Consider the following 11566-nt stretch of genomic DNA (forward strand, 5'->3'; position numbering starts at 1 on the left):
TAGGGACCCACTAACTTGCTTGGCCAGGGTTCACACTGGCAGCACCAGCTCCAAAACTTCTAGTCCTTCACTCTGTTGCACTGTCTCTTTGGAAAGAAGTGAGGAGGAGGAAGTGACACTCAGTGAGGGACGAAGAGGTGCAGTAGGTGGGAGGGAGCTGGGGTACTGCAGCGGCTGGCAAACATAGGGGCTGCCATAGGGGCTGCCATAGGGGCTGCCACACTTGTGAACATGGGAGAACCTCAGCTTTTGCTCAAGGAGGGAAGTCCTGGGATGTTTTAGTGTGTTCCCTTAGGGGAGGTGATACTCAGTGGGCACTGGTAGAAAAGTACCACCTCCACCCACCTCTTCATCACTGCAAATGAAGGCAAATTCTCAGAGTTCTAATTAGATTCTTAATTTATACATCCTCTCCCTTGTCCTAACAGAGCTTCACTGGGGTGATATTGAAAAAAGTGGATTCCTTTGTGCTTTCTTAGCTTCTGAGTTTCTTTGTCTGTCTGTCTATTGTTTGTCTCTCTTTCCCAGCCCTAATTTTTCTCTTTCTTTTTCCCTTCTTTTCCTTTTTGTGCTTCTGTCATTTTTCTCCTTTGTTTCTTCTTTTTTTTCTTCTCTTAGTTTCCACAAATATGTCTTAGCTGCCTAATCTTGGATGGGTACTGTGCTGAAACAAATGGACAGGGCATCCAGCAAGTGGCTACTGGACAGCTTGGTGGGGAACTCAGTGAGCATCATGGGCCAAAGCCCTTTCCTGAGCCTGCCGCACTGCATTCTCTCTCAGGTGATGAGGTTCTGGGGGAGCCAACGCCTGCAGTCAAAGCTTGCATGAACCCAACTGATATATCAGAATACCACTTTGATTATTAAATTCCATCGGTGATGACCTGTTAGGATAAAGAATGTCAATCATTGCATCCAAGATTGCCTCTGGATGGAAGAGACCAATTTAAAAAGAAAAAGACTGTTTGGCATATGACAGGGCAAAGGAATGCAGATCGTCATAAAATAATATCAACCATCTTGAAGAATTCAGGTATCTCTAAAAAGACATTTCTTTTCAATCAGTGTACTCTTCATTCTAAGGCTTGTTTTATTTAGAAAACCAGTAACAACTGTTAAGAACTGGGCCATCCCCCAGCAGACTGCTGAGCTCCTGGTGCCTCCTCACAGGTTCCCCCATGAAACTTGCATGGTCCTCAAGGGACCACCATCATTTCCACCTTGGTCTTGTTACCACACTTAGTACATGTAAGCTAATTTCCGAAACACACAACCTCTGTGGTGCAGTAGCCTAACAGAATCAAGTTTCACTTCTCACCAGACTCACACACAGTCCAACCCAGGTTGATGGCATAGAGGACAAGTTGTGTGTGTGTGGGGGGGGGGGGGGGGCGGCGGGGGCGTCCCTCCGTTAGTTGCAGTCACACAGAAGCCCAGGCTCCTATTACCTTTGGCTTCCCTTCTTCTGGGCCATGGAATCTTCCCACATGTGGTCAGCAGGTAGGAAGGGAAAGTGTGGAAGATAGCCCCCACATGGTGCTCTTCATCCCACCCTTATCTGCTGACCAGTAAAGAGAAAAACTGCAGGCCCAAATGGTGTCACTTGTGCTAAAAGTCCATGATACCAAACCTAGAGTTAACACCTAATCTAATTATAGTTTCAACCTGTCCCAGAAATGTAATTTTACTCAACCAGTCTGTAATTTTCTAGTCAGGATCAGTAAGGTAATCACTCACTTGGGCCCTCTCCATCTCCTACAGCAAGAAGAGGCAAGCTGCATGGTAAAAGCTCTTTCCCTTGTCTTCCCCCCAAAGGAAAGGTGTCCTGGCCCCCAAATCATCCTTTCTTTTCTTTGTTATTAGCTCCCTGGCCCTTCCCTTCTTCCTATAAAAACTTCCATTTTGTACAAACCGATGGAGTGCCCTTCTGGATGCTGCTCAGTTTAAGAATTGCTTAATAAAGACAATCAGATCTTCAAATTTACTCAGTTGAATTTTATTTTTTAACGCCAGAATCCAGGCATGTGGCCATAAACAACTGCTAAGAAGCAGGTACCACCGAGGAGGAAAATGACATGATGCTGGGCAAGCACTGTGCTGAACATCTGGGACTGCCTATGGGCTGTTAGAAGGTCATCGATTCTCACAGTATCTGAGTTGGAAGGAAAGAGGAAAGAGTATTCCTTTGTTGTAAACACACAAGTCCTCTTGCCCAACTAAGAACGTGTACCCAGAAATCACCGATGACACCTAGAGCCAGAGCTCCAGCTTCAACCCCCAGTCCACTGCTACGCACACACCAGCTCCTGGGGTAATGCTGGCTCTTCACATCTGGAGTTGGGACATGACCATCAGACTCTACTAGTTAACTCACAGACTTATCTGGCTGTCACTAAACAAACCCCACTGTCCCACAAGAGACGTGGCTGTACTCCTCCATTTAGAGACTCACTTCATTAAATTACCTTTTCCTAGAAAGACTGAAAGCCCTACTGTATCAACCCAGCTCAGTAAAGGGGTTGTGGTGTAAACAACCTTAAATGAAGTCTTCCTCTCATAGCAGCAGAGGCTCATTATCTCTAAATTGCTTCAAGCACCACCAAGACTGACATTCCCGGGAGCCTGTGTGGATTCAGAAAGACATCGCCTCTGAAGTTACAAGACATCCCATTGCCCTGGAGTCTGCAGGGGCCCTAGGAGCCTCTAATCAGTTGAACCCCAGCTGCCTGACCTACTTGGAATCCGGACTAGGGAAAGTTGTGTGTATCTTTGTAAAAATCAGTGCTGGATTATAGGACTAACATGTTGCTGGAGAGGGGGCACCTTTCACTGTAACTGACACCAGGCAAGTGTTTCAGGCTTTTGTCTAAGAACAATACTGGCAAGGTATCCTGTCTGGGTCAAAGTGGCATTTTGATGTTTAAAGACTTGAAATGAGGCTAACTGTAAAGAAAAGGCAAGGAAATAAAAAAGGGAGGAAGAGACTTCAGGAGAGGCAGTCAGAGAGGGCAAGGTTGGGGTGAAAGTAAGATCAGACATCAGAAGAGGGACCCAGAGAGGCCAAGGCTGGGGTTTCTCTGACGACATTACTCCGTAGGTTGGAGACCAGCTGCATATCTGGCCTGAGATTGTCTTTTGGTTGATAAAGCTGAGTGTCAGAATGATCAGGATCACAACAGTATCACGGTTCTGTGCTTCTCTTCAGATCAGAGTTATCCTGGCTTTCATCTGCCTCCTAAAACAAGGCCTGTGTTTCTGAGACAGCTGCTCACTGCTTTCTGTACTTCCTAAATTGTAATAGACTCCTTGTGCTTTGTTCAAGCTGCCTTCTGGTTCAACCAGGGGGATTGGCATATTGAGATGTGTATTAGGCAGGCTTTTCCAGAGAAACAGAGCCAATAGGATATATACAAGTACATACAGAAACTAATTAATTATCTATTTGTCTATCTATAAATGCAGATTCTCAGGCTCTACTCCAGACATGCTACATTAGACACTCTGCAGATGGTGCAGAAATTTGCATTTTAATCATTCTCAGGTGATTTTGACACTCAGTAGACTTTGATCACCACTGACCTGGAGGCTAAAAGGCTGAACAGTTGCAGTGGGACTTCTCAAGCCTTGAAGCATTATGTAACAACATCACATACTTGTATAGTTCTGTGGACTGTATTAAGGGCCTCTGTATATTTAATCCCCTTGAAGGCTCTGTAAAATAGATCAAGCTGATCTTTGCAAATGATGATGCTGAAGCTCAGTAAGATTAAAATGACCTGGTTATTCCTTCGGTTGTAATGCATCCTAATACAGCTCCATCTGCCTTCCTCCCTCCCTCACTTCCTTCCTTCCTTCCTTCCTTCCTTCCTTCCTTCCTTCCTTCCTTCCTTCCTTCCTTCCTTTCTTCCTTCCTTCCTTCCTTCCCTCCCTTCCCCCTTCTCTCTCTCCTACCCTTTTTTCCAGTCACTCAGGCCTTATTCTCCCAGCTGCCGGAAGACTGCCCTCAGCTGTTCAGCCTCTTTAGGACCGCCTCACTGGAGACAGCCTCATTGCCTAAGGCCACACCTTCCCAAAGGCAGCCCATATCCAATGACTGATCCAGGTGAGAGTGTAATGGTTAGGCCCAGCCTGTCCTCCTAGTGAAGGACTGTCCTGCTCAGAGCTGCTGTGGATCACTGGGCTTCTGTTCCCTTTCTTTCATGGTGTTGACCATACTGTACTCTTTACTAAGCATCCTGCATGCTAATCACCACATCAGAGTGGCCTCCCACAGAACCAAGGCTGGGAGAGTCCTGTCATGTCTTGGGCACCGAGTTGACACTGCTATTTGTAATGAAAGACACTTGTATTGTTACTGTCAGTGTAATACTCTCCACTCACACTCACACACACACACACACACACACACACACACACACACACTAAAAGTTCTCTAGAAATTTAGGCACTACTCAGTAGGTACTAAGGCTACACCGATTGACCAATAGTTCAGAAAGCCTACTCCAAAACAAAAATGGATTATGCAAAGTCTGAACTAGAGACACTTTATATATGTATCATAAGATATATAATTAGAAAAAGATATAGACACAGACACACACATATATATATATATACATATATGTATGCATATATATATATATTTGAACGTGTTTTCAGGTTGCCCCTTGCAAATCCTTTAGCCATACAAAGCTTAGGTTTTCCCTTGAACATCTTCCTTTGACCCTTTGACGTGCTCAGTTTCTGAAGCCCCAGGAGCTTGCATCAACTCAGCATTTACCAGAAAAGGCCTCGAGTGTGACACAGAACAAGCATTTCCAGCTACCTATTATCAAGCTGTCCATCTGGAAACTGAGGCTCTGCTTCCATCCCATCAATTGCCTTTCCACGGAGCATAGATTGTCCTAACAGAGCCACACAGTGCTTGTTGCCTTTGGCACAAAAAAGTAATTATGTCCTCTTGTTCAGTGTCAAACATTCGTATCTTCTTCTTTTCCATGACAGGAAAGAAAACCTGGGCATGCTTTAGGCATGGCAGTCTTGGCACCAAATCTAACAAATATATTTTTCTTTTGTTACAAGAAAGTGACTCCTCAACCAGCTATTGTCTCCATGAAGCAAGTACTAATTAGCATGAATATAGTATTGACCTACATTTTCCAAAACTCATCATTTATGGATAGAGGAGCCGATATGTTAAGAGTCCAGGGGAAAACTGGGCAGCAGATTAATTGTGAAGCTCAAAGTCATGGCATGAGAGCAAAAAGAAATAAGTCCTGATGTTCTAGTTCTGCAAAATGATTTCCCACTGCAGAGAGGGAGACCTACTGCCTATGGGAACCAGGACGGGCATTAACCTTGGCAATAAAGCTTGGCTTTACAAGTGTCAACAAAGGAAGGACCAAGCAAACCTAACTTATTTTGCCGAAGAAGAGCAGAGTCCTTATTCTTGGAGCTGATCCCTTGTTTACAGATGATGCCACTAAAGACCGGAGAAGTCAAGTGCCTCATCATCATATGGAGCCTTTGTAACCCAGACTTTATCTGTCTTCACAATTATTTTTAGTCAATTATGCCTATATTATTAGGCAATATTTTTATGAATTAAAATTTTTTGGTTTTAGAGATAACTGAATTGTTTGAAGAAACTTGGTTGAACATCAAGGTTTTCACTCACTACATAGTTAATTTTTAATTTTATCAATGGGTAATTTAAAAATGAGTAAAATTTATTTTAAAGCATATTTATTAGTTACCCACCTCAAACATTTTAAAATACATATATTTTTAAATTTTGGTAAGACATACATAATGTTAAATTTTTCATTTTAATTATTTTATGTGTACAGTACAGGTGTATTAAGTACATTCACATTGCTGTGCAAACATCACTACTATCCATCTCCGGAATGTTTTCTTCTTTGCAAAGTAAAACTCTGTATGATTAAATGACTCCTCATTCTCCTTCCTCCTATCCCCTGCAACCACCATTCTACATTCTACTTTGTGTCTCTATAAATTTGACTAGTCTAATTTTCTTATATAAATGTAATCATATTTTCTTGTGTCTAGCTTATTTCATTTAGCATGATATCTTCCAGTTCATCTATGTTGTATCTTGTATCAAAATTCTCTTCCTTTTTGAGGTTGGATGATATTCCATTATATGTATATATCATATTTTGTTTATCCATTCATCCACCAATAGCTTTGAGAATAATTCTGCTGTGAATATGGAGATATATATATATATATATATATATATATATATATATATACATATATATATATATACACACATATATACACACACACACACATATACATATGCAAGTTTATATATATATATATATGTGCAAGTTTAAATATAATTTTTAAAATTTAAATTTATTTTTTAGAGAAAGTAAAGTTGCCTTTTCTCCCGGGGAAGCTTACTTCATATTTGAGTTTGTTTTCAGCATTTTATAGTCTATTCCTATTATATTTAGCCTGCTTGAGTGCCTTTACAGACATAGTATGTGTCTCTCCATTTCATCTGATTAATCAATGTGCTCGAAGATAAAGTGGACACCACTGTTCAAAAAATGATGAAACTCTCCTAGAACAACCTGCACCAGAATAGGGCTTGCTTTCGTTCCCTGCTGTGTTTCCAGTGCCCAACAGTACCCAGCAGAGTAGGCTCCCAATTCATACTCGTTCAATGGGCAAGTGAAGGAACTATATGTCTTTCAACAATTTATTGTATTGGTCTAGTCATTTTTTAACACACTTATTTTTAACCAAACTTTTCTTCAATGTGTATACAGCTATAGAGACTATTTCCTGTAATAATCTTCACTGAATGGGATCAAGAAGAAATTCTTCCAGAGCTATGAGTTTGTAACTAAACAGATAAAGGCACCCTTTGAAAACAAAGAGAAGTCTCCTCCTTTGTGATGACCTTTGGCTCTTTGAGAAACATTTTTTGCCCCAATAAGTTAGATACCTTGCTATGGGATTAGAGCTGTTTAAAAATGTAGTCTCTGATCTCTTAACTACAACTCAAGTTTGCAATCCTCCAAACAGGTGTCAAACACAAAGCCTGTGCATCAGATGACTATATCATGATACTGCTGCATAACAAACAACCACACTTCTTGCAGCAGAAACCAGAAATCATCTGCTCAAGTCATGAATCTCGAGGTTGGCTGAGGCTTGGCTGATCAAGCTGAGTTTGGCTAGGCCAGCCTGCTTTTAACCCTGGGGTCTGTTTGGGGGTAGATATTCATTGAAGATTTGGCTCAGATCTACTCTGTGAGTGTTAGTTCTGAGACAGCAGCTGTCTAAGGAAATCTCTTCTTACATCCAGGCAGAGGCACAAGACAGCAAGTGGAAACAGCAAGACCTCCTAAAACCTAGGTTCTGAATTTGCACACCATCACTTCTATTTTAATTTATTTGCTAAAGCAAGTTACCTCACAGAGGTGAATATGTTCTAACCCTTAGGAGAAAAACTGTAAATTCACATGACAAAGACCTGAGTAAAGAGAGGTCTGAAGAATTGGGGCAAATAATGCAAGCTTCCAAATTCAGCTGTGGAAAACTAGCCACAGACAACTCAGCCTCTCCAACAGAGGCAATGACATGCTGGCCAACTAGCACTTCAGTGCTCATATGTACTCAGAGAGCGCATGGAGTGAAGACTCAACAAGGACTGTTAGAAATCAGTGTTAGATATGAGTAAGAACTACAATACCTGCTCCTTCAGGTGTGCTCCTCTGAGACATTAGCATGACAGGACTCCCAACAGCATCTCAGAGAGTGGGGCTCCTAACTTCCCTACTCAGGTAGAAATTATCACTTTGCCTCAGGTTCTTTCCATAGAATCTAATCCTCAGAATATTCATTAAATAGCAAAACCAGTTTTCTGATTATTGCTAAAGTAAACCTTGCTCTTTCCTATAAGAGAGAGAGAAAAAAAGAATATCTTCTGCCTGAGCATGTGACACCTCCATGCAAGGATAATTAGTGTTAGATGCTATTTTGATTCCATTGCTCACTCAGCAGCTGGAGGTGAGCACATGTGATCAGCTCAAAAGCAAACAGCAAGGTCCCCTCCAGCTGCTGGCCCTGGAAACCAGGCATGCTGCTCACCTAACTATGTGGCAAGGTAGTTTTCATCAAACACTGACACGCTGGAACAAAGGCTCAGTGAGGCTGTATTTCTTTCAAATGTCCAAGTTCTCATGGACATTTCCAACCACACTGTGGTGTATGGGACGGCTACTGTCCAGTACTGGTAATAACAGGAAGTGTCAGGGGCAGAGGCGAGAGGAGAAATCAGGGACTTCCCTGTATAGCTGATCTGTTTCTGAATGATGCAGACTTAGGTACATTTCCCTCCAAGAAAGCCCTTCCCAGAGTTTTTTCTCTCCTACAAACACCTAAGTGATCTTATTTACTGAGACGATGATGTAAGGAAGCTGGGCTCTGGGAAGGAGAGTTTGTGTAAACATGATGCTCAAGGTTATTAATGATATGACGAAAATGGACATCAGAAAAAAATATGCACAGGGACCTGTCTGTGTACTGGTCCAGAAATGGTAGGAAAAAAAAAAAAAAACACAAAACATTTAATGTATTTACATTGTTAATCTAAAGTAGTGGAAACTGCAGACTTTTTCATTCTACAAAAATGCATTATTAGGACTTCTAACCAAGATGGAGGCTTAGACTGACACATTCTGTCTCTCTCCACAACTAAGAAGGACTACAACTACTGCAAAACCAGAAATAAGCAGAAGTTCCGGAAAATAAAGCTACATGGAAGTCCAACGTATAAAATTATAAACAAGTGGTGCTCATCCGGATGGGTAGGAGGGGTGAAGCTGGGGCAGAGAAATCAAGCGATAAGCACAGACACCCGTACTTAAGGGGAGGCGAGAAGCGCCAGGGGAGCACCCTTGACTGCAGTCCAGACCTGTCAGCTCGCGATTCCAACACTGGGAAAGGCAGACCCCCATTGCCTCGAACTGTGAGGCCAGAGGACGTGGGGATGGAGGAGGAGGCTCCTGATCTCTCAGAGGAGAGTAAAGGCAGGAATCCATCTTGGACTCCCGCCCCCACACAAAGTGCCACAGTGTAGTAAGAAGGGTCGCCTGGTAGTGATGAGTGCACAGGGCTCTGCCCCTGATAGCATAGGAGGTGTGACAGCCCTGCCCAAGAAGGAAAGATAACTGAAAACAGTCAGAATGGCAGAAATCATGATTGAAATACCAATCACACAGCTGACCAAAAAGCGAATACATGAATTAACCTATGAACAAATAGATAATCTTTCTGAGGCTCAGTTCAGAGCTATAGTCATAAGGCAGCTTACAGAATTAACAAAAGATATTGAACAAGATGGGGAAGGAATGAAGGCTAGTCATGCTGAAATGAATGAAAACACATATGAGACAAGTGGTGAGAAAAGGAAAACCAGGGATCAAATCAACAAATTGGAACATAGTAAGGAACAAACAGTCAACCAGTGCAGAAAGAGGAAACAAAAAGTGAGGAATATGAGGAGAGGCTCAGAAACCTCTGGGACAGTTATAAGTGAATGAACATCCAAATTATAGAGTTGCCAGAAGGTGAAGAAGAAAGAAGAACTAGAAATTGAATAATTATGTGAAAAAATAACGAAGCAGAACTTCCCTAACTTGGGGAAGGAAATAGACTTACAGGTCCAGGAAGCACAGAGAGTTCCAAAAAAACTGAACCCAGGGAGAACCACACCAAGATACATTATAATCAAAATGTCAAAAATTAAAGATAAAGAATCTTAAAAGCAGCAAGAGAGAGGAAAAGAATTATGTACAAAGGGGTCCCAATTAGACTATCAGCTGATTTCTCAAAGGAGCCTCTGCAGGCAAGAAGGGACTGGCAAGAAATATTCAAAGTAATGAAAAGCAAAAACCTACAGCCACAATTACTCTATCCAGAGAAGCTGTCATTCAGAATAGAAGGGCAGAGAAAGTGCTTCCAGGACAAAGTAAAACTGAAGGAGTTCATTAGATCCAAACCACTGTTATATGAGATGTGAAAGGGACTTGTTTAGAAGAAGGAGGATCAAAACTATGAACACTAAAATGAAAACTGTATCACAACAACCAACAACAGAAGCTAGGGAATCGCAACAAAGGCAAACTAAGTAGCCAATGAGAGTGGAAAAAGAATTCTAGGTATGGGGAGCATATTGGGGAAGATCAGCGGAGAAGAGGAAGGAGAAAAAAGGAGGGAGATGATGCAGGAATTAGAAGCATAGTAGGAGGGAATGGAGTAGACAGGAAGATGCTGAGAACTATATGCACAACCAATGGGCATGGACTAAGTGTGTGAGGGGACAACTGGAGGGAAGGGGGTTACTGGGTGGAGGGGAGCGGAGGGAAAAGAAATTGGGACAACTGTAACAGCATAATCCATAAAACATATTTTTTAAAAATGCATTAGAAAAGACTAATAAATGTTTAAAAATCTGCTCACAGAAAGTCCTAAAATTCAAAAGTTACCTAGACTCATAGTTTATCTGTACCTAATGTTTTCCAAGGACTGGTACTCTTCCCTTTAATCACAACTGTTTTTCTTCTTTGAATCAACTCCAGGTTTTCTGCCTTCCTTAACAAGCTGAACTATCCACTCTTTGAGAACAGGTATCTTCTGTCACTTCTTGCACAGGAGCACCTCAGGCTCCCAACATGAGTCTGGCACTGGAGGGTGTTCACTCAGTGTCCTGGAATGAATGAGGCATGGTGACACAACCAGAGAGAGAATACCCTGTGCGGGGGTCGGCATCCCTATGAAGGAGAGACTTGACCATCTCAGCAGACTCTCCCAAACTGAGGAATGGAAGTGGTGGAAGAGCAAGTCACTTTGACATAGGTATTTTTTGTTTAGTAAAGAAGCACTTGTATGACTCATCTTAGTAATTAAAAATTTCCTGTCTTAGGGTCCTGACTCTATCTCCCTGGTTTCTTTTCATATTATCCCACTTTCTCCTGTGTTTCTAGTAACTTGCTGGTAGAGCTGTAGGCTTAGTTAGATTCAGATTTAATTATTCTGAAAAGAATTCTTCAAGGGTGGTGCTGTGTATTCCAGTTGCATCCCGTGAGGAAATTGCCCCACTTCCGGTGATGTTAGTGTGGATCAGCCTGCTCCACCTAATATGAAGGTAGTCATTAATCATTCATCTATGGGCTTTAGCATCTATTGGGGGTTGTTGTCTAGATCCATCATTTTATGGAGGACAATGCTTCTCTTCTAAACTGGCCTCAACCTGGGGCCGTAATTCCTGATTTCATCAAATTCTCCCAAGATTATGGCTGTCAGAGGGTGGAGTTGGGGAGGGACAAAAACAATAGAGGACAGCTAAACTTCAGAGACCTTTGTGACTGATTATACTCTTTTTCAATGGCCAGTCATTCTATGTTACACAGAGGGCTTTCTCGCAGTCCAGTTGCTTTCATAAATATTGCCACGGCCAACGTGATCTGATATCATTTATCCCACATGGTATGGGTGTTGTTGCCAAAGTAATTCATCTCAC

The sequence above is a fragment of the Furipterus horrens genome, unplaced genomic scaffold (assembly GCF_987537825.1).
Source record: "Furipterus horrens unplaced genomic scaffold, mFurHor1.1.pri manual_scaffold_6, whole genome shotgun sequence".
NCBI lineage: Eukaryota > Metazoa > Chordata > Mammalia > Chiroptera > Furipteridae > Furipterus > Furipterus horrens.